Consider the following 24,025-nt stretch of genomic DNA (forward strand, 5'->3'; position numbering starts at 1 on the left):
TTATTTCATTTAACATAATATACTCTAGCTCCATCCATGTCATTGCAAATGGCAATATTCCATTCTTTTTGATGGCTGAGTAATTTTCCACCACACACACACACACACACACACACACATAACTTCTTTTTTTATTTTTTTATTTTTATTAATTTTTTTCACACATAACTTCTTTATCCATTAATCAGTCCATGGACGTTTGGGCTCTCTCCATAGTTTGGCTGTGGTTGGTAATGCTACTGTAGACATCAGAGTGCATGTATCCCTCTAAATCTGTATTTTGTAAATACCTAGTAGTTCAGTTGCTGGGTCATAGAGTAGTTCTAGTTTTAACATTTTGAGGAACCTTCATTCTGTTCTCCAGAGTGGCTGCACCAGTTTGTATTCCCACCAACAGTGCAAGAGCATTCCCCTTTCTCCACATCCTTGCCAACACCTGTTGTTTCTTGTGTTGTTAATTTTAGCAATCCTGACAGGTGTTAGATGGTATCTCATTGTGGTTTAGATTTATATTTCCCTGTGGTGAGTGATGTTGAATATCTTTTCATGTGTCTCCCAGCCCAGGATGTCTTTTTTCCTCTCCCCATTTTTAAACTGGGTTATTTGATTTTTTTTTTTTTCAAATAAAAAGTTGAATTGTGTAAATTCCTTATGTAGTTTGAATATTAACTCTTTATCAAAAAGTTTGCAAAACATTTTCTCCCATTCCATAGGTGTCTTTTTATTTTGATTGTTTTTTAGCTTTTTGTTGTTGTTGTTTCAAAGTAAGCTCTAGGCCCAAAGTGGGGCTTGAACTCACGACCCTGAGATTGAGACGCATGGTCCACTGACTGAGTCAGCCAGGAGCCCCTGTTTATTTATTTATTTATTTTTTTCCTGCTGTGTAAAAGCTTTTAGTTTGATGTAGCCCCACTTGTTTAATTTTGCTTTTGCTGCTTGTGGTTTTGGTGTCATATCCAAAAAATTATTACAAAGGACCATGTCAAGGATCTTTTCCCCCATGTTTTCTCCTAGGAGTTTTACAGTTTCAGATCTTATATTTAACTATAATTCACTTTGAGTTCATTTTTTTTGAGTGGCGGAAGATAGGGGTCCAATTTTATTCTTTTGTGTGTGATTATCCAGTTTTCCTAACACCATTTTTTATTAGTGCATAAAAATGCAGTTGATTTCCACAAGATTGCTGATTTGATTTATTAGTTCTAGTAGTTTTTTGGTGGAGTCTTTAGGATTTCTCTATATAAAGTCATAATATCTGCAGAAAGACAATCTTCCTTCTTCCTTTCATTTGGAAAGGAAAGTCATTTGGATGACTTTCTTTCTTTTTCTTATCCAATTGCTCTGGCTTTGTCTTCTAGTACTATTAAATAGAGGTGGTGCTAGTTGGCACCCTTGTCTTATTCCAGATCTTAGAGGAAATTTTTCAATCTTTCACCATTGAGCATATTAGCCATGGGTTTGTCATACATGGCCTTTATTTATTTATTTTTAAAAGATTTTATTTATTTATTCATGAGAGACAAAGACATAGGCGGAGGGAGAAGCAGGCTCCCCTCAAGGAGCCTGATGCAGGACTCGATCCTGGGACCCGGGGATCACAATCTGAGCTAAAGGCAGAAGCTCAACCACTGAGCCACCCAGATGTCCCATAATGGCCTTTATTATGTTATGTTCCTTCTATACCCATTTTTTATATCTTTGATAAAATGATGTAGAATTTTGTCAAATGCTGTTGTATCTACTGAAATGATTATATGATTTTTATCTTTCATTCTATTAATATGGTGAATTACATTTATTAATTTGCAATTGGTGATTCCATCTTTCATTCCCAGAGATAAATCTCACTTGATTGAAAGGTGTATGGTCCTTTTAACTTACTATTGAGTTCAGTTTCCAGCATTTTGATGAGAATTTTGCATCTATATCCATCAGGAATATTGGCCAGTAGGCTTTTTTCCTTGTAGGGTCCTTATCCGACTTTGGTATCAGAGTAATGCTGGGCTTGTAAAATAAGTTTGAGTGTGTTCTCTCCTCTGAAATTATTGGAAGTTTGAGGACTGCTATTAACTTTAAGTGTTTGGTAGAATCCTTCAACTGATCCTGGGCTTTTTTTTGTTGGGGCTTTTGATTACCAACCGAATCTCCTTACTCATTATTGGTCATTTCAGATTTTCTTTTCTTCATGGTCCAATCTTAGTAGCTTGTATGTTCCTAATAATTTAATCGTTTTTTTTTCTAGATTATTAAACTTGTGAATTGCAATAGTTTATAGTAGTCTCATAATCTTTTGTATTTCTATGTTATCAGTTGCAATGTCTCATTTCTGAATTTTTGAGACTTCTCTCTTTTATTTTTAGTTTAGCTAAAGATTTATCAATTTTGTTTGTCTCTTTAAAAACAAACTCTTCATTTCATTGATCTTTGCCATTCTTTTCCTGGTCTCTATTTCATTCCATTCTGCTCTGATCTTTCTTATTTCCTTCTTTCTGTTAGCTTTGGACTTAGTTTATTCTTCTTTCTTTAGTTCCTTGAGGTGTAAAATTATGTTGTTTATTTGTCTTAATATATGCATTTATCACCACTGGGGCATCTGGGTGGCTCAGTCAGTTAAGCATACGACTCTTAATTTTAGCTCAGGTCATGATCTCATGGGTTGTGAGAATGAGCCCCACATCAGTCTCCATGTTCAGTGGGGAGTCTGCTTCTTCTCTTCTCCCTCTCCTACCCCTCCATGTGCACATGTACTCTCTTTTTCTCTAAAATAAATAAATAAATCTTTAAAAAATACAGACATTCATCACTATAAACTGCAACCATAAACTTTGGTATGTCATATTGCCATTTTCATTTGTTTCAAGATATTTTTTAGCATTTCTCTTGATTTCTTTTTGACCCATTGGTTGTTTAGGAGTGTGCTGTTTAGGGGCACCTGATGATATTAGAAAATGAAGCTTCTGGGGCACCTGGGTGGCTCAGTCAGTTAATTGCCTGCCTTCAGCTCAGGTGATGATCCCAGGGTCCTGGGACTAAGCCCTGCATTGGGTTCCCTGCTCAGCAGGGAGCCTGTTCTTCCTCTCCCTCTGCCACTCCCCCTGCTGTGCTTTCTCTCTAATAAATAAATAAATAAAATCTTAAAAAAAAATAAGTGTATTCTTTAATTTCCACATATTTATGAATTTTCTGTGCTTCTCATATTAATGGTTTCTAGTTTCATACCATTGTGGTTGGAAAAGATGCTTGGTATGATTTCATTTTTCTTAAATTTACTAAAACATTTTTTGTGACCTAACAGATGCTCTATCCTGGAGAATGTTTTATGTGTTCTTGAGAAGAATGTGTATTCTGCTCTTTATGAATGGAAAATTCTGTATATATCTGTTAGGTACATCTGGCCTAAAGTATAGTTCAAATAAATGTTTACTTACTGATTTTGCCTAGATGATTTCTCCACTGTTTAAAGTGGGGTGTTGAAGACCCCTACTACTATTGTATTATTTATTTCTCCCTTCATATTTGTTAATATTTACTTAATATATTTAGATGCTCCAATGTTGGGAGCTTATATGTTTACAACTGTTATATCTTCTTGATGGATTGACTCTATCATTATATAATGACTTTTGTCTCTTGCTACAGTTTTTGACCTAAAGTCTATTTTGTATTATGTAAGTCACTTATGTTCTTTTTTTTTGTTTCTATTTGCATGGAATATCTTTTTATATCCCTTTACTTTGAGCCTATGTTGTCCTTAAAGATGAAGTCAATGTCTTGTAGGCAGCATATAGTTGTTGTTGTTTTTTTAAGATATTCTGCCACTTTATGCCTTTTGATTAAAAGAATTTAACCCGGGATCCCTGGGTGGCTCAGCAGTTTAGCGCCTGCCTTTGGCCCAGGGCGTGATCCTGGGGTCCCAGGATCGAGTCCTGCGTCAGGCTCCTGGCATGGAGCCTGCTTCTCCCTCTTCCTGTGTCTCTGCCTCTCTCTCTCTGTCTCTGTCTCTCTCTCTCTCTGTCTATCATGAATAAATAAATAAATAAGTCTTTAAAAAAAAAAGAATTTAACTCATTTATTTTAAAGTAATTATTGACAGGTAAGGATTTATCATGCCATCTTATTAGCTTCTTCCTGTTTTATAGTTTCCTTGTTTCTTTCTTCCTCACTTGCTATCTTCCTTAGGAACTGATCGTTTTCCATAGTGGTTTGCTTTGATACTCTTGTCTTTATTGCCTAATTGTTTTCCAAAGTTGTTTTAACATTCAAACCATAGTTTATTAACTCTTGAGTCAGAGTAAGTAATGCCAGCTATTATAATAAATTACTTGCAAATCTCAGTGACATCACATGATAGATTTATTTTTCACTCATGCAAAATTCAATGTAGAATTTTCTGATTGATTATTTGGCCTCTGGGAAGTTCTCCTTCAAGCAGTGACTTGGGTATTCATGCTTCTTTCATATTGCGTTCTTCAACACGTGGCCTTCATGGTCACCATAGAAGGTGAAAAAGAACATAGAGGTATGTGCTGCTGGTTTGTGGCTAATAAATCTAATAATCCACTGTCCATTCATATTCTATTGATCAGATGCCAGGCAAAGTCAAGGGAGATAGGAAAATGTAGTTGTTCCATGTGCCATGAAATAAAATATATTGATAAGCATCTAGCCAGTATTTACCACATATGATAGAACTCAATATATTAGTATTTCATAGTATTTCACAAAAGGCATCATGATTTTCAGATTTGCCACTTGAAGAATTTGAAAACCATTAAGGTATGTCCTTCTTTACAAAATTGTCACTCCTGTTGGGCTATATAAATGCTATTTTACTATTTTCAACTAAAAATTAATTTTCTTGACCAAAAACACTGGATCAAAATAGATGATTGGAGCCATATACATAAATAAATATCTTCATTCAATGAGTACCTCCATTTGTCTTTACATTTCACTTCAAGAAAAGAATTTCTATAATGAAGTTGAGTCAAATACTTTATCCTTCACTCTAGACTTATTGGCTAAGGTTTCTTACTTTTCTTTTTAACTCTTTGGAACTCACACACATCATCTAAATGACAGCAAATAATGAATGATTTGATTCTAAGTTCCTGGAGCTTTTTAGGCATTTATATTACACTAAATGAAATGTCCAGGATGGTTGTATAACTAGCCCTATATGGACGATGTATACTTTGTGATTAGGATTATCAGAGTAATAATTCTTCAGAATTAATAATAAGAATAATAATTCTTCACCATAGCTAATTTCTTCAAGCCTGTTGGTTTTCCAAGTTTTTAAGTAAAGTTCTCTGGTTCCATTTCATGTTGACCACAGGAATTTACTTCTTTTAAAGTAGAAGCATAAAAGACTACATGAGAGACATATAGTTTATATATACCTTTATGCTGTGCTTTACAATAAAATAAATTTTACTAACTTGGATTCCAAAAGCAAAGCCCTTTCCAACAAACTAAATAGTTCATTTCTGGTAATGTGAAATAAGTTTAACTGAATCCAAAAATAATAAGAGGATCAAATATTCAGGATGACTACATTATTATTATTAAAATAGAGAAGTTCTGGGGTACCTGGATGGCTCAGTTGGTTTAGCATCTGACTCTTGATTTCATCTCAGGTATCTTAGGGTCATGGGATTGAGCTCTGTGACAGGCTCTGTGCTCATTCCAGAGAGAAATTCTCTCTCTCCCTCTCCCTTACCCCACCCTTCCATCCCGGGGTCATGCATGTGCAATAAATAAATAAATAAATAAATAAATAAATAAATAAATATCTTTAAAATATAGGAGTTTTTTCCCTCTCTAATAATTACTCCTGCTGCTTATTATGAGATGTTGCTGGTATCATATTCAATATAATTTTAGCCCTATCTCAAGGAGATAGGTATTATTATCCTCACTTTATGAAAGTTGAAACTAAGGTCCAGTTTCCCATCTATTGTCACATGGTTAGAAGCAGTAAAGGCAAGACTCAAATATAAACCTCCCATTTAAGTCGATAGTGACACTTTTTTTTTTTTTTTAATGCCAGAGCTGCCTCCAATAGAAGGCAGTCAACTACAGAAGACCATATGATTTAGGGCAATACACCTTGTACTGGCTTTGTTTGTTTGTTTGTTTATAAATTCCCAGAATGTTATAAAATTCAGTTCTTCACAGAAATTTCACGCTCAGCATCCCTTTATAGAATCTCTGCCCGTAAAAGAAATCTGTTATTGCTAATTCAGGCTTTTCATTGTCTGGGAAGAAGAGTTGTTTTACTAAATTAAAAATGAGAAATAAACTACTGATCGAACAAAGCAAAGTGAAACTTTGCTTGAGGGGATGAAAAGTATACTGGGCTTCCTGAGATAACCTGGACCTAAACATATTAAATACTAAACATACTAAATACAGAAAATAGACTCTGCAAGTGTGTCATGGAAACTGTTCACAAACTGGATTAAAAAAAATTCATAAAAAGCTCACACCATTCTTTCTGTGGTCAGAGCACCTAAGTACTTGAGTCTTTAGAAGAGATATCACTAAAACTGCTTAATCTTTCTGGAGTTCAGTTTTCTCATCTGTCAAACAGGAACAACAGAACCTGTTCCTTTTCTCTTGGGGCTGCAAAAGTCAAATGAAATGATTGCTATGCATACTGACTTTTGTGCTATCCTCAGTTTCCTCTCTGAGCAGGCTTAATCTTCTTGAGTTAGAGTAAGGGGTGCAGGCTACTGAAGTTGCTGTGATCCTACAATTCTGCATGCAGATCCAATGTGTGGGTTTCTCCCCACCCCCCACCAACTTCAGTGTCCTATAAGTCAAGTCAATTCTGACCTTATCCACTTGAAGGTAGCATCAGATCACACAGGTTCAAGGCTTAGTCCCATCACTTCAGATGCCAATTACCAAATCAGCTTGTCACCTGTGTTTTTGACCAAACTGGCTGTATATCAGAGCTTCCCACTATCCCCTCCTTAGGTTTGATTAATTTGCTAAAGCAGCTTATAGAATTCAAGAAAGCAGTTTACTCAATAGATTACTGGTTTATTACAAATTATATGCAAGCATATGGATGAAAGCCAGATGAAATACACAGGGCAAGGTACGTGAGGGGAAGGGGGACATGAGCTTTCTTACCCTTCCAGCATGCCACTCTTCCCAAATCTCCATGAGTTCACCATCCTGGAAGTTCTCTGAACCCCATTCTTTTGGTTTCTATGAAGGCTTTATTATACCACTATGGTTGATTAAGTCATGGGCCCTTGATGACTGAACTCAATCTCTAGCATCCCTCCTCCCAGGTCTGTGGGGGACTGAAGGCATAGGACTGAAAGTGCCCACACTCTTTTTTTTTTTTTTTTTTTTAGATATTTTTTTCATTTATTCATGAGAGACACAGAGAGAGAGAGAGACAGAGACAGAGAGAGAGAGGCAGGGACACAGGCAGAGGGAGAAGCAAGCTCCATGCAGGGAGTCTGACGTGGGACTCAATCCCGGGGCCCCAGAATCATGCCCTGGGCCGAAGGCAGGCGCCAAACCGCTGAGCCACCAAGGGATCCCCAGTGCCCACACGCTTAATCACATGGGGAGTTTCCCTGGCCAGCAGCCCCCAGCCTTAGTGACGTCAGGGCTTTTAAAAAGCCATCCAAAAAAAAAAAAAAAAAAAAAAAGCCATCCATTTATGTAACAAAAGACTCTTAGGAAATTCCAAGAGTTTTAGGAGCTCTGGGCCTGGAGAGGACTAAGACTAACAATAAATATTTTTTATTATACACACAACATCATAGATCCTAAGCCAGGCTTTTCAGGAGGGAAGAATATGCTTGTCCTTTCTCATCGTGAGGCTCCTTGCATGTAGCAATGCTGGTAGGAAAACAATGTGGATGTAACATCATTCGAGTTATGGTAGACCAACATTAACCAAGGTCAAAAAGGAAAATATCATATGGACCCAGAAGCTCTCAAAGAAATAGGTTCAATTTAGCCTCTTTATAAATAATAAGTGTTTTTCTCTACTACTTCATCCTTTGTAACCTAAAATCCAAGGTAAGACATCCAGAGGCTATGGCCAGCTCCACCTACCTCCATTTGAAACCATTGCAGAAATGTAAAGATGGATAGAAATTAAGTTGGACACAGCAATGCTTCAGCAAGCCTTGACTTTAAATTGAACACATTTTTCTCTTCCTCATTCTTGAAGCCTCTCCCTCCCCTTTACTTGTTTTTCTGTAGAATTCTTTGTTTCAGGAACTCAATATCAATACTTAGTAAGGGAGGCTCAGATGGCCATCATCAGTGCTGGTCATGAGACCACCCTGACATGACTGACGCTGCTGGCCACACCAACTGGATTCCTATCAAAACTGCTCAGAGCCAGCCTTTTACCCTGGAGCGGGTCTACAGGGGTTTTTTTGTTTTGTTTGTTTTTTGTTTGTTTGTTTTTCATGTTTTGTTTTTAAGTAGGCTCCACACCCAGTGTTGGGCTTGAACTCATGATCCTAAAATCAAGAGTCAAACATTTTACTGGCTAAGCCTGCCAGGTACCCCCTGGGTCTGCAGATTTGAAGACATTAGCTTGCTGCAGCCTCCTTTGCCTGGAAAAGTAATAAACTGTCTTCCTTCTTTATACCCAAACTCTGTCTTTGAGTCACATATTTCAGTTCTGGAGCATAGTGGTCGGTTTTCGACAACACAATTACTATTTTCTTCATTTAGGTTATGTTTTTTTTTTACCATTAGCCGATAGGGGAGGGCAGATCCTCACCAAGGCAACCCCAAGTGGGTGTGTGTTCAGGCTCCATGGGATTCTCTTTCCCATTAGGTTACATTCCCATTGGCTCAATTCACTTTCTTGATTTCAAGAATATAAGTAATTCACTTTTCTCCTCATTTTCACTTCTTCACAGTCTTGGTAACCTGAATACACTCCCCTGAATTCACAGACTTCATACATTCCACTTCTACAACTGACCTCAATATCTTTCCCTCCTTTGATAAATAAACAACAGATCTATACAGGCTCCTCATAGTGAAAAGTTCATGAATAAACATGACACCCTTTATAAGCCTGATATTGCTATTGTTAGATCTGTGTTGCTTGTTTCAAACTTAAAACATCAGCAAGGGTATACTAATTGTCCAGACAATAGCTAGGACTACATTTCATCTTTCTTGTCTCTAGGCTTTTGCTACTGCTAAAAGTAGTGCTCTTTCAATGCACTCTTCTCTTCCCCCAAAAGGTTTAAATTCTGCCAACCCTGGTATTGAAACTTGCCTGTAAACACTTCCTCAATCTCTTAAAACTGAAGTCATTATTCACTGGCATTTATTGTGAAATACACTTATTTGCTCAAGAATTGCTCTGCAGTGTTACTTTGCTTGCTCTTTACTATGAATCTTTCAAATAGTTTACTTTCATGTAAATGTCACTTTTTCCTGCCTAGAATTTCTAACTCCTTGACAGCAAGCACTGTTACTTCTAGGTAATCCCACCCTATTCTACCCAAGGTCTTCATTTAGGAGGCCTTCCAAGAATGACTGGTTGTATTTGTTGCTTTAAACATACTCTTCTACATTTTGCCAAAGGAAATTAAACTGAGCTGGTATTTCTTTCTAACTCTTTTACCCTGAAAATTTTTTTCTTAAGATTTACTTTTTTATTTGAAAACAAACAGAGCAGAGTTTTAGGAGGCGGGGTGGTGATGACACTAGTGCATGGCAAAGCTTCTTGAAGTTGGGAACAATAATGGTCAATGTTCAGTGAGTGCTTCCTACGGATCATGCTGTAGTCTAATTTTGAAAGTACATTTGGTCTTTGTTCCCATTTCCTGATAAAGAGCTTCAGAAATCCTTGGAATTTCCTCAGTGATAGAAGTATCTTTTACTATTCATATGATCCTCTTTCTACCAGACCTATATTTATGCTATTAAAATGAATTAAGATAGGGCCTTTTTATAGCTTCAGGGTGAGGGCTGGTGGCTTGAAAAACCAACCATGTGATAGGATGGTTGAAACTTTCAGCCCTACCTCCCCAACCAATGAAGCCAGGAGAGGGGCTGGAGATTGAGTTTCATCCTGTGGCCTACTGATTTCATCAACCGTACATATAAAATGAATCCTCAATAAAGACTTTGAAGAACTAGGTTTAGGAAGCTTCCTGTCAGTGAACATGATGTACCCGCAGGGTGGTGGAACCTGATTCCATGGAAACAGAAGCTCCTATGCTCAGAACCCTTCCACACCTTACATCCTATGTGTCTCTCCATCTGGCTGTTCATTTGTATCCTTTCCCATAAAATGGCAATTTATGTGTAGTGTTTCCCTGAGTTCTGTGAGTTGTTTTAGTGAATTATCAAACTTGCAGGAGTGTGAGAAGCCCCTGAATTTGTCGATTGCCAGACAGAAGTGGGTGTCTTGAGTTCACCCAGGACTTATAACTGGCATCTGAAGTGAGGGGCAGTCTTGTGGGACTAAGCAGTTAACCCATGCAATCTGTTCTAACTCCAAGTAATTAGTGTCAGAATTGAGTTGAACTGAAGGACACCCAGCTGCTATCAGAAAGCTGGTATCAGAATGTACACCAACTGGGCCAAGCACTTTCTATATATTATCTCATCTCATTCTCACAGTAAACCCTAGAGAGAAGAATGGCCATCATTATCTTTTATGCATATTAGAAGGTTGAAACACACAGAGAGTGATTTCTCCAAGATCAGAAGCCTGGTATTTTGGTGTCAAAATCCAATGATGTGACTCATTATGTTACACTGTCCCCAAGTCTGCCAAGTCTCATAAGCTAAAGATAACACACTTGGCAGTGGGGGAGTGAAAGTATATTGGGCACCTCTTTTGCTCACCTACAAATCCTTTTGGCATTTCCTTTTACTGCACCTACTTACCATGGTGACTGGTTCAGGACATGCCTTGACCAGCTTTATGGGGATACATCTCATTCAGACTAACCATGTCCCTTTTGTGCAAACAGCTTTAGTTTTGCTCAGCCTCTACATATGTGCACCTAGATGAGTGGCAGTGTGGACTGTTGACCAATGGGGGATGGAAGCCAGTGGGTACGTAAAAACTTCCCTCTTTTGTCTCTGAGATATATATTATTAAACTCTTCAAAAAGTGTTCTGGGTTCAAACATCAGTTGCCACACAATGGAGGCTCATTTGGCAACATATTCCTGTACTGTTTCTCTCTCTCTCTCTCTCTCTCTCTCTCTCTCTCTCTCTCTCTCTCACGCCTTCCTCCTCTCCTACACTTCTGCTCCCTGGCATTATTTCCTAAATAAACTCCCTATATTTTTGCAGGCTTGCTTTCTGTGGACAAAATGCTGTTAACTTCAGCCAAAGGTATGTTGATGATACCTTAATGACAAAATGACACAGATAAATGGGCTCTCCCTGAATTGCCCCTGCACAACTCTGATTTGTGGTGAAACAAAACATATTAAAACTAATTAAAAGTGTTTCACATCATGAAATTTTTTTAAAGATTTTTTATTTTATTTATTCATGAGAGACACAGAGCAAGAGAGAGAGAGGCAGAGACACAGGCAGAGGGAGCAGGCTCCATGCAGGGAGCCCAATGTGGGACTCTATCCCGGGTCTCCAGGATCACGCCCTGGGCTGCAGGCGCCGCTAAACCGCTGCACCACGGGGGCTGCCCCACATCATGAAATTTTTTAAAAGGTACGATTTTGAACTAATAACATCTAAAATGATGAATAGTATGGTAAATGAAAAATTAACATCAATAAAGTGTGTTCATTAGAATTTATGGGAAAATTAACATGAAGAGATTTCCTCTTATATGAATTTAAAGTTAATTCTATTTTAAATAAAATTTCAATTTTATTTTGGATCTGAAGGATTTAGAATAAAAACCTTTGATAGATTACCATCTGCTACAGAAACTCAGTGGTCATAGCATACTGTTTGCATCCTCAGTGTTTAGTGTCAGGCACATAATAAAGACTTAGTAAATGTGTGCTGAATGAAGAATCTGAAAACAGATCAGAGGTTGCAGTGGGTTGAATTGTGGCCACTAAGAACATATGTCCTGATTCTAACCCCAGTACCCATGAATATTAACTTACTTGGAAAAAGGGTTTTTGTGGCTGTAATTAAGTGAAAGATCTTGAGATGAGCTCATCCTGGATTGACAGGGTAGGCCCTAAGTCCAGTGATAAATGTCCTTAGAGGAAGAGAAGAAACAGATACAGGGGGAAGGCCATGTGAATATGGAGGCAGAAACTGGATGCAGAAATTGCTGCCACAAGCCAAGGAAGACTTGGAGCTGTCAGAGACTGAAAGAGGCAAGGAGGGATTCTCTCCTAGAGACTTTGGAATGACTGTAGCCCTGCCAACACCTTGATTTCAGACTTCTGGCCTCTAGAACTCTGAGAGAATAAATTTCTACTATTTTAAGCCACCCAGTTTGTAGCAATTTGTTGTGGCAGCCTTAGGACCCTAAAATACAGCGGCATTAAAATAAAATATGACAGAGATGCCTGAGTGGCTCAGTGGTTGAGCGTCTGCCTTTGGCCCAGGGTATGATCCCGGTCCGGGGATCCAGTCCCACATCAGGTTCCCTCTGTGGAGCCTGCTTCCTCCATCTTTGTCTCTGCCTTTCTGTGTCTCTCTCATGAGTGGATAAATAAAATCTTAAAAAAAAAAAAAAAAGAAAAGAAAAACATGACAAAAGCTAAAATGGTTTCAACCATAAACTGTTCAACAAATACAAACTGAACATTACTATGTGCAAGGCATTTCTCTAGCAAAACATCAATAAAAAACAGAGGCCCCTGCACTTATCATGCTTATATTCTAGCAATATTCTGATTAGAGAAGCTAGTTTATTTAACACTCTTTTACCTTTAACCAAGATGTGTTTGTATCTTTGCCTGTTTCAGAACAGATTATTAAACACAGCTAGTGGTAAAGACATCACTCAGAGAATGAAGGTTGTATAACAATGTGGGAAGAACTCACACCCCCTGGAGAATGCAAGCTCTAGATTTCCAGATAGGAAATATTAGTTCTTTACAAGTATAATGGAAGGAACACATTCAAGACTTTTATGACCTTCAGATTTCTATTCAGCTAATAGGATGGATTGAGATTGTCCACTCAGTAGCAAACCAACACTGACCTTTTGTGAGCAAGCACAGGGGGTTCTGCTAAATGGAACAGTATTGGATGCCTGGGTGGCTCAGCAGTTGATCATCTGCCTTTGGCCCAGGGCATGATCCTGGGATCCGGGATCTAGTCCCACATCAGGCTCCGGACAGGAAGCCTGCTTATCCCTTGGCCTATATCTCTGCCTCTTTCTCTGTGTCTCTCATGAATAAATAAATAAAACGTTTAAAAATTAAAATAAATAAATAAATAAAATGGAACAGTATTATAGTTCAGAAAAAATAAATCAAGGAGATTTTTATCAAATTTGATTTCCTACAATAGTTTAAAAATATAATGTTTCTTAAACTTTTGACAGGTGCCATTGATTATTTTCCAGGGAGGACTAGCCATCAACTAAACAAATGCACATTTAGCAAACCAATGTTAAAGAATACGTTTGAAGGTATGAGGGTGATCTTGCTGCAACATCGGTCACCCCACTGATTGCCAGAGTTGATTTGGCTGATCTGGCTGTCCTCTTCCCTCACTGCTCCATGTGCATCTCTCCCAAAGCTATGAGCTCAGTGGAAGAGGATGACCTTCTCTGATAGAGGAGAAGATAGACCTTTCTTTGGTCAAGGGTATACGAGTAGCTGTGCTCCCCTCCTAGAACCTCAAACAATCAAAGTCCATCTGTAGGAGAATATAGGGTAGTCAAGCTTCCAAGACTTCAGACACACCTATATGAGGTGATGTGTGTGGCAGTCTGCCTTTCTTAAAAAAAAGAAAAAGAAAAAAAGAATAGGTTTGGCTCACAGATTTGTCTCTGTGTGTCTGTGTTTGTATTAGTATCTTGTGATTATGATACTCTGTTGGCTTTTATATTGTATACATTTAATTTAATTATCTCAATCAATATAAATTTAAGATAAACAACACAGGGATCCCTGGGTGGTTCAGTGGTTTGGCACCTGCCTTTGGCTCAGGGCACAATCCTGGAGTCCCAGGATCGAGTCCGGCATCGGCTCCTGGCATGGAGCCTGCTTCTCCTTCTTCCTGTGTCTCTGCCTCTCTCTCTCTCTCTCTCTCTATGTCTATCATGAATAAATAAATAAATAAATCTTAAAAAAAAAGATAAACAACATAGAATTTTGTCCTCAGGTATTATTTATATGATTGGAGTAAAATATACTAAGACTTCATCAAAATGTACTTTGGTTTCCAAGTGCTCTAATATTAAAACAATTCTGAGTCCTGCTGGTTTAGCATCAATGAACGAGCAAAGTTCTGAAATGCTGGAAGGACAAAGCATAAGGTGAGAAATTGAATCCTATAAAACTAATAATTCGGTGCTTACAGATGAATCAGAAAACTTCTTTACATTTCAACATGTCAGTGTTGAACATAAATGTATTTAGCTTACACAAATTCAATTTGGCAACACATACAGACACACACACACACACATACACACACAAGGCATTCAGGGACCTAAGAAGCTAGCTGAGGGAACAGAGATTCCCATCTCAGACTGACCATGAGGCCCACCCTCAATTAGTGGAATGGCAATACCAATTGAAAAAAATCTTTTATATCTTTGTTCCTTCAGCTTCCTAAGTCCTGGAATGCCTTGTGTTTGTGTGTGCATTTCTATAAAATTAAGTTGAAGTTTGACTAGGTTAAACACTCTTGTGTTTAAAGGTACATAACTTTTCATACAGTATATCCTCTGATTCTTTTTTTTTTTTAATTTTTATTTATTTATGATAGTCACAGAGAGAGAGAGAGAGGCAGAGACACAGGCAGAGGGAGAAGCAGGCTCCATGCACCGGGAGCCCGACGTGGGATTCGATCCCGGGTCTCCAGGATCACGCCCTGGGCCAAAGGCAGGCGCCAAACCGCTGCGCCTCCCAGGGATCCCCCCAAGATACTTTGAATGGAAATATTCACCGAATGTCATCTTTGCCTTGAGAGTTAAGACTATGTCCAAATTTTTAAAATCTTTTGATTAATCAAGAATAAGCACAAAACATTTCTCTTCCCAAAAAATCATATTGATGGCTGAAATTTCGAGTATATAAACTTCAGCATCATTCTTACTGCTAATGATCTATAATTCTGTGAAATCAGATTTGTAAACCTGAGCTGGAATGAAAATGGTTATTACTAAATGAGGAATGGTTAGAAGTTGGCCCAGATAATTGCCTAAGCCAAAGTGGAGAAGCATCTACCTCTATATCTGGAGAGGTGACGAAAAGGTTACCCTGCCAGTGATTCCTTCATTGTTTTTGTTAAAACACCTACCACCCCTAGGGTTAGTGTCACTTCTTTTGTGTTTTTTTTTTTTTTTTAATTTTTATTTATTTATGATAGTCACAGAGAGAGAGAGAGAGAGAGAGGCAGAGACATAGGCAGAGGGAGAAGCAGGCTCCATGCACCGGGAGCCCGATGTGGGATTCAATCCCGGGTCTCCAGGATCGCGCTCTGGGCCAAAGGCAGGCGCCAAACCGCTGCGCCACCCAGGGATCCCCAACCTTTTGTGTTTTTGAGAAGCTTAATCCTAAATATGCATGGGTAAGGATTACAGCGTCAGAAAACAAAACAACAACAAAACCCAGACCCAGGGACCTCCAGTATAAACCAATCTGTATAAATCAGCCTCTCTTCTTCAATTCCTGAAAAACTATTCCAAATCTTCAAGGAGAATGAAAAGCACCTACCCACAGATTCCATCTATGTGAAAGTAGGAGACAAATATGACCCATAAACTCTAAAATAAATAAAGCAGTGGAGCAGGGAAGCAGCTGAAAAAAGAAAGGGAAGGAAAAAAGCAAGAGATTCATGAAAGAACCCAGGAGAAAAACAGATCTCAGAAAGCACTGTAAAAGTGCACTTGCTGAAGGTGATGGGCTAACCCTGAAGCAACCATGGACAATACAGAAATGTCACAACTTACACACTGGAATGAAGTAGGTAGACTTGGAACAAATATGCTGATTATCTCATCTATAATAACTTTTATTTCAATGACATCATTCAAAGCTGATTAATTAAGTTCTAGACAGGTATATACTTCTTAATAATATAAAGATAACATTAAGAAAGGGAATATTAGTCATTTAAATTGGATGGTGGAGAGAGAGGGAATGGGGAAGAAAGAAGGAACACTATTTTTATTATTTCTCTTAGTGGAGGACTATAATGCACTGACTAAATGCATTAATAAGGGTAATCACTAGGACAGAACTGCAAAGCTTCCTAAAACTCAGAGCTACATAAAGCAAACCAAAGGAAACAGACCACATTGAAAAAGGCCTTAAAATATATAGACAGAAAATGTGCAACAATATGACAGAACTAAGACAAAAATATATGTTATCTTAGTAAATATAAATGGTTTTAACCTACATATTAAAAGAAGAATTTTAGATTAGATTGGATTACAAAGAAAAAACAACTATGCCATATCTAAGGATCACACCAAAGTGATTGAGGATAGGCAAAAATAGAAAGATGGGCAAAGTCTACTAGGAAAAAGTAAATTTTGAAAAAAATTCTTTTTTAGATTTTTTAAAAAGTAATCTCTATGTGCAATATGAGGCTCAAACTTCCCACCCCAAGATCAAGAGTCAGATGTTCCACCAACTGAATCAGTCAGGTGCTTCAGAAAAGATACATTTTTAAACAACCAGAAACTATTAACATAATATCAGAAAAGCTGTGATTCAGCCCAAAGAGCAATGGGCACTTTATGGTTTTTAAGCGTACAATGAATGCAAAAATCTATCAGTTATCTATCAAACTGAATAGTTGAGTATCTATCAAATTACATAGCAACAATGATCATAAAGCAAAAATTACAAAAGATAAAAAGACAGAAGCACTCTGGTAATAGAGGACTTCAAAAAACTCTTTTAGTCTAAGAATATTGAGAAGATGAAAAGTCAGAAAGCATATGAAAGGCCTAAATAACATAATTTAAAAGTAGAACTGACTAATGTATATCCTACTGCACCCTGAAAATAGAGTATATGCATTCTTTCCAACTGCCCATGAAAATTGACCATGTTGAAAAAAATTAAGGCACTGAAAACCTCAATAAATTAAAAAAGTAGAAATACTTTAAGGCATGGGTGAGCAACTGAATGTTTCTTGAACACCTACTGTGTTTTGGGGGGCGCACTCCTAGGAAACAGATCCTGAAACAATGATTTGAGTGTAATTTGGGAGGCGCAGGAAACATACGGTGTATTATGTAAGTGAGACAGGGGAAGGGAAAGGAGCCAGTAATCATGTACCTTATTGAGCCAGCTACTGTTACAGATGACTGGAGCCCAATTTTGTTGGGAAACTCTGAAAGCTAGTGTAGAACATGTCAGGATTATCCTACGTGAGGATCAAAGGAAATGGGACATTTTACACCAACTAGCAGAGGGTGTAAAGCCCTTAGGGGAAAAAAAAACCGTAGAGGCTGGCTGCTGAAAGTTGGGTCAATGTGCACTGAATTATAAAGAGAAGTGGAGGGGTACAGATGGGACACCAGCAGCAGCTGATCTTCAGTGTGCAAGCGTAGCTTTTAATAATCGGAGAGAGCTAAAACCAGAATGGATGAGTTTTTCTGGGCACACAAGTTGGACTGAGCAGAAGTATGAAATCAGGTTTTTTCTAAAGCTCCCTGGTGTTGTTTTTCTATTTTCTTTGTTCTTTCCCTACAAGAACCCCTTGCCAATGGGTGAATAAATGCCCCAGTTCTTTTCATTAGGCTAGGCTGTACAGTTCTTCTGTACTCAGTCGTGTCTTGATTATGTCTAGCGCCCTTTGTTAGAATGATCTGCACAACTTTTTCTCATTCAGGTAACATTAATGTCCCGTTCTAGGTTTGTCCCTCCTGTTTTGCCTTGTAGTTTGCCCCTGCTGTTTTTAAAGAGGTGTGCATTGATTCTCTGTGGTGGCTGGTGGGTGCTGGTAGCAACTAGAAAGGGATAATAAACAGTTTGTTAATATGGAAAACATTACAAGGGGGTGTGAAACGTAAAATGTTTAGCATACAACATGGTGAGGACACCAGTCACCAGTCCTGAACTCTTGACTGAGTGTTGGTTCTCTACTTCATGCCAGAGAGTCAACACTTTGGTAACTGGCTGATTCTAGGACTTCAAGAGGGAGAGGTTGGGATGACTGAGATAACCAGAGGATTATCTAAGGTACTGGCTGAAACTCAGACCTGAATGCAATCTAGGTAAAACTTTGTCAATATTTACTTTTTTTGAGTTAGATTTAAGATGGCATTTTCCCTCACTGGCTTTGCAGATGGGGACCAGGGACGCTATAAAATCTTCCAAAAATCTGTAATACACACTGGTGGTGGGCTAGTGATATAGGAAGATCTCTACAGAGGCAACATGAACTGGATTAGTCTAGACAGATATCTTAGCATCCTTGCTCCAATACCATTTCTAGAAAATAAACAATTATGTGAGTTTATTTATTTTTATAAATAAAGTTACCAAGGTAAAGTCAGAAGTTATTTTTTTTTTGAAAGTGCAGTTCCTGGATGTGGGGCACATATAGCAAATTTCTGAAGGAAAACCAAGATATGGATGAGCTAAATATCAAAATCTGGGTTGATGTTTTTAATCAAAGAGAAATGAGTAATTCAAAATGCTGAGGACTTAAGTGGGTCATGAGCTTTCTTCCTAGAAATAAAGAACTTGGTATTCTTCTGCTTTCAATGTGTGTAATTGATTCTGAAGGAATGTCTGAGGATCTATAATCCAGTCAAGCAGAATTCATTGTGTAGTGTGGCTACAATGCACGCAATTTTCAATCACATGTACATCATCAGAAGGCACATACTTCTGATGTGCCTTTTCCCTGAAGTTTTTCTGATTTTACTCTCATGCTTTCTTATTAACACTGTTGCAAAGAAAAAATATCCAAAACTTAAAAGAGGAAAAAAACATTATGCCACTCTCATTTTTGCTGTTAGACACTGCCCTGTTCCTAGTGTTCCTAGATCAAAGGTTGGCAAGTTTGTTTTGTTTTGTTTTCTATAAAGGGCTCCATGGTAAATATTTTAGATTATACAACCACCTAATCTCTGTTGCAACTATTCAACTCTGCAGCAAGAGAAACCATTTATAATACATAAGCAAATGCCTGTGGCAGTGTCCCTATAAAACTTTAATTAAAAACCGGGTGGCTAAGTCGAGTTGAGCTATAGTTTGTTGACTCCTGACCTAGAGTCACATGATATAAAAATTTCTTTGGGGCAGCCCTGGTGGCTCAGCGGTTTAGTGCCAAATTCAGCCCAGGGTGTGATGCTGGAGACCCAGGATCGAGTCCCACGTCGGGCTCCCTGCATGGAATCTGCTTCTCTCTCTGCCTCTCTCTCTCTCTCTCTGTGTCTCTCATAAATAAATAAAATATTAAAAAAAAATTTGTTTGATTTACCATTACTATTGATTAGGCCTCAGACAATTTTCAACTCTGTAAAGCTGGATGTTCCTTTATTGTAAATTGATAAGGTATAAACTACTTTGCCCAATATTATGCAAATAATTTTTGTCCAGGAGCAATGAAAATTATTTTTGTCTGATAGTAACACAATGATTTTCTTGTATAGAAAAGTTAACCCCAAAGACTATGGTCATATTACTGATAGAACAAGGACAATAACCAGTTTTGCATCTAATCTTGTGACTTACTGCTATTTTCTTCCTTTCTCTCACTGACAAAATAATCATCAGTTACATGTATCCTTTCTTGAACTAACTTCATTGATAAGCTTAATAAGACTTTGGTTTCAATCACATGTACATCATCAGAAGGCATGGTTGGTTTCTGTTCATTATGATTTTATATGGGAATTGCATGATGTTAAACATTTTGAAAATTATACTTTGCATGTCATTCTGTTAAGATATTTACCTGAATTAGACCCCATGTTCTTTTCCTTTACTTCTATAAACAGGGAGGGAAAGGAAAAGTGCTCCTTTTGACTTCAAAAGCCAACTTGAGATTCAAAAAAATCAAAACAAGGGATCCCTGGGTGGCGCAGCGGTTTGGCGCCTGCCTTTGGCCTAGGGCGTGATCCTGGAGACCCAGGATCAAATCCCACGTCGGGCTCCTGGTGCATGGAGCCTGCTTCTCCCTCTGCCTGTGTCTCTGCCTCTCTCTCTCTCTCTCTCTCTCTCTCTGTGACTATCATAAATAAATAAAATTTAAAAAAAAAAAAATCAAAACAAGAGCTGAAGACAAGTAAAAACTATCTGAATGTGATTAAGAAGCCATGGTTGCCTTAGAAAGACCATTCAACCTAAATGCCAGGATGTGGCTTCAGGCTTGGCAATAGAAAGTGTAGGAGACCAGAATGTACTACCCCAAAATATGACTGCAGGAGATCAGGATATGTTACCCCAAAAAAATGCCTCTTTGATAAAAGTACTACTTAGAGCTGGTTGTTGTTGTTAATATTTAGAGCTGATTGTTTTAAGAAAGAAAAGATTCAGAAGAAGTTCTAAAAACAGAGTAGAAGCTACTCTTTTGTAAGAGAAATTTACCTTTATAAAGAAAATCTTCATTGTCTGTTTCTTTTACCAGGAAAAGAAGTATGACTCTAAATCCCAAGAGTCTCTTATCAATAGAGAAGGCACAGACTAAAATCTGTATAACAAACCTTACCCTTCTTTACTGTACTTTCTGTGTTCACCTTCCCATCCTTCTTCCTCTGTTTTAGCTGAAGACAGAAGTTAGGCTCAAGTTCCAGTCATCTCTTTGAGTTACTCATCCCTGAGTTTCTCCTATGTATGTGGGAGATACACATGTTAATAAACTTCTGTTTCTTTTGCTATTCTCTGTTGTTACAGGGGCCCCAGTGGAGAACCTAGAATAGTAGAAGGAAATTATTTTTCCCCTCCTTTATGAAAATGTGGCATGTATTCTAATTCTGATAGGATAATGTGTACAGGGTAGACCTCTTGTATCTATTTCTATTTATGGCAAAACTTCTGTCAAGATGGCAGGTATTTTACCCAGTGGAAGTTGTCAGTACCCTTCTCTGATATTACTTTTACTTTCATACACAAAAATGAAACAAAATTAAAGTAACTTCAATGTAAGCTAAAACCATTCACCAAATACATTCTCCCCCATTCACTCAAAAACAACTCTCAGGGAAATCTGAGAATTTTAACTCCTGTTCTCCCTTTGGCTCAAAGCAATGACTGAACCTGCGTTCAAGAGGCTGAAACTTTGAAGGGCAGCTGAGTTCATGCTAATCAGCAGGCAGTGGCAAAAATGAAATGGATTTTCTTTCACATTAGACTTGATGGTATAGTGGCAATCTGAAAAATATTGTTTCATTTTGGATTCATGTTTTTTTTTTTTCCTACTCTGTGATACTTGAAAGTCAAACTGAATGTTAGAGATAAAAATGTCATGCAGATCATGGCTCAGTTCCCCTAGGTTCACTGGAGATATATGCAATTGAGACTTTTGACTGAGGTCAAAGAGAGGTCAGTTCAGCTACCCTGTTCCCTGGCCATCCCCTGCTATTCCTCACTCCAAAAGAATAATTCAATATTGTGTCCAGTTGAAACCCAGGTAAGACTAATATTTAGCTGAGTTCTCAGAGGCTGAAAGACAGTTTATGAAAATATTAAAGGATAATTTTTTAGAAAAGATAAGCACATCCCTCATACATATATAAAATGGGCACATGTCAAATATTTTTACTTAACTCAGAAAACGTATACTAGGAATGTTGCAATGAATTTGAATTTGCTTAATTTGTGCCATAATGGCTTCTTCCACAGAGAAGGAGGAAAATTAATTAAACCTTTTCCAAATTCATTTGCATATTTTTGGACAAGAATCATTTGTATCTCTTTCAGTCATCTACAACTTACAGATTTGTGAAAAACACCAATATAATGAAAGTTGTAAAGACACCATAGAACCACATAACCTGGAGGGGGAGGTTAGACAATGCCTAGTTTTCCTTTGAAAACATCCAGTAACTTTTTTTTAAATGTATTTCAGTACTTCACAATTTTTCCCTACAAAAGAAAACCTGACTAACATTATGTTTTTATCTCTAGGGTTATATAAAACAGAAAAGGCAATAGTGTTCTCCTCCTGCATCTGTTTGCCAAAAACAATCAAAATAGGACAACAGATGGGCTGAGTAGCAGATACTTGAAAGCTGGAGAAATCAAATGGAAAGAAAAGTAAACTTTAAAATACCCTTTGCTTAATCATTGTCTTTCCAGCACATTACTTTGCATTTCACATTGGGGAAAATTTTAAGAGAAACACTTAATGGATGAGCTATCTTTTAAGCTACCCTGTTTGCTTTTCATAATCTTTTCAACATTTTGGCATGTCAGGAAAAGCACCATGAATTTTGAGGCCTTGAATCAAAAGCCCTGGAGAATAATATGAAAGTCTTATGACAATTGTTCTTTGAAGAATGGGACACTGTACTGCATTCTGGACAGCCTACTTTCCTAAGAACCCTTCTTACACACCTCTTTCTCCCACCCAAAGCTTCTGACTCTCTTTCTCACTCTCTCAGAATCTTCAGTTGTGCTAGTTCCTCTCCCTACCTTCCCTATCTTCTCATTTTTGGTTTTTATGAAAAGTAATTTTATCATCTCAACTCTTCAGATCTTCTTTCCTTCCACTTCTCAGCACAAAGTCCTGATAAACAACCCAAGTAAATACTATGTCCTTTATCCTTTGAAGGGAGTGGAGGGAGCCATCACAAAAGCATAATTTGATATATTCCTCCATGCCACAGTTTATTTTAAACTTAAAGGGAAAATATCTTTGCTATATATCTTAGATTATAAATAGCTGCCACATTGTTATTTTAAATTTAGGTACACAATAAACGATAATTTTATCAAATTTATGTAGAAAAAAATGATTTCTAAGCTTTTCCTAAATGTTATTCACTTTCCTTCTGACACCCCAAATGCAGACAGGCAAAAAGACTATATTAGTTTGCTAGGGCCCATATAACAGAGTACTCTAAATTGGATGGCTTAAACAATAGTAATTTATTTTCTCACAATTCTGGAGGCTGGAAGTCCAAGATTAAAGTGTCAGCAGGGTTGGTTTCTTCTAAAGATTCTCTTTGACTTGCAGATGGCCATCTTCTCCCTGTGTCTCACATGGTCTTCCCTTTGTGTATGTTTACATCCTACTCTCTCTCTCTTTTTTTTTAAATAAGGACACTAGTCACATTGGATTAGGGCCCATGATAGTGACCTCATTTTAACTTATTTATCTCTTTAAAGATCTTATCTCTAAATATAATGACATTCTGAGGTCCTGGGGGTTAAGCTTTCAACATATAAATTCAGGGGGGGGGGATATCATTTATCTTTTTTTTTTTTTTTTAAGATTTTATTTTTATTTATTCGTGAGATACAGAGACAGAGGCAGAGACACACAGGCAGAGGGAGAAGCAGGCTCCATGCAGGGAGCCCAATGTGGGACTCGATCCCAGGTCCCAGGATCAGGCCCTGGGCTGAAGGCAGTGCTAAACCGCTGAGCCACCCTGGCTGCCCCGATATCATTTATCTTATAACAAGGGCCATTCTTTTCATTTTAGTAGCAGAAAACTGTCAGGTGTTCAGAGATTAAGTGATCTCTGAATAATCCATAAGGAATGCAGCCAGCATTTGTAACTGATAGCATGTAGTATGGATTTAAGTCATTCTTAGAAGAAAGAGTTGTTAGAAAACCTGAAGAAAGCAAAGCTTCATTTTTGTGTTTAATTTAAAAATATAAATGATGGATATATGCTAACTTTATAAATATTCATCAGGGTAGCTAGGTTAGCTATTTCCATAGTTAATCTAAATATTCGTACAAAAGCATCACA

General features: G+C 37.7%; 2 long non-coding RNA genes across 3 annotated transcripts in view; both read left to right on the plus strand.

The window, feature by feature from the left end:
* The window catches only part of LOC140618096 (uncharacterized), a 124,432-nt gene that overhangs the window by 28,975 nt on the left and 71,432 nt on the right, over positions 1-24,025 (plus strand). The gene's annotated exons all lie outside the window — the stretch shown is intronic.
* LOC140618098 (uncharacterized) lies at positions 10,246-22,665 on the plus strand. Of its 2 annotated transcripts, none has more exons than XR_012018281.1 (4): positions 10,246-10,337; positions 10,992-11,076; positions 11,320-11,361; positions 22,233-22,665. It is a non-coding gene; the product is annotated as an uncharacterized lncRNA (long non-coding RNA). The 2 variants fall into 2 exon arrangements; XR_012018280.1 differs by lacking the exon at positions 22,233-22,665 and adding an exon at positions 14,902-15,166.

This window comes from Canis lupus, chromosome 26 (genome assembly GCF_048164855.1).
Source record: "Canis lupus baileyi chromosome 26, mCanLup2.hap1, whole genome shotgun sequence".
In the NCBI taxonomy this organism is placed as follows: Eukaryota; Metazoa; Chordata; class Mammalia; order Carnivora; family Canidae; genus Canis; species Canis lupus.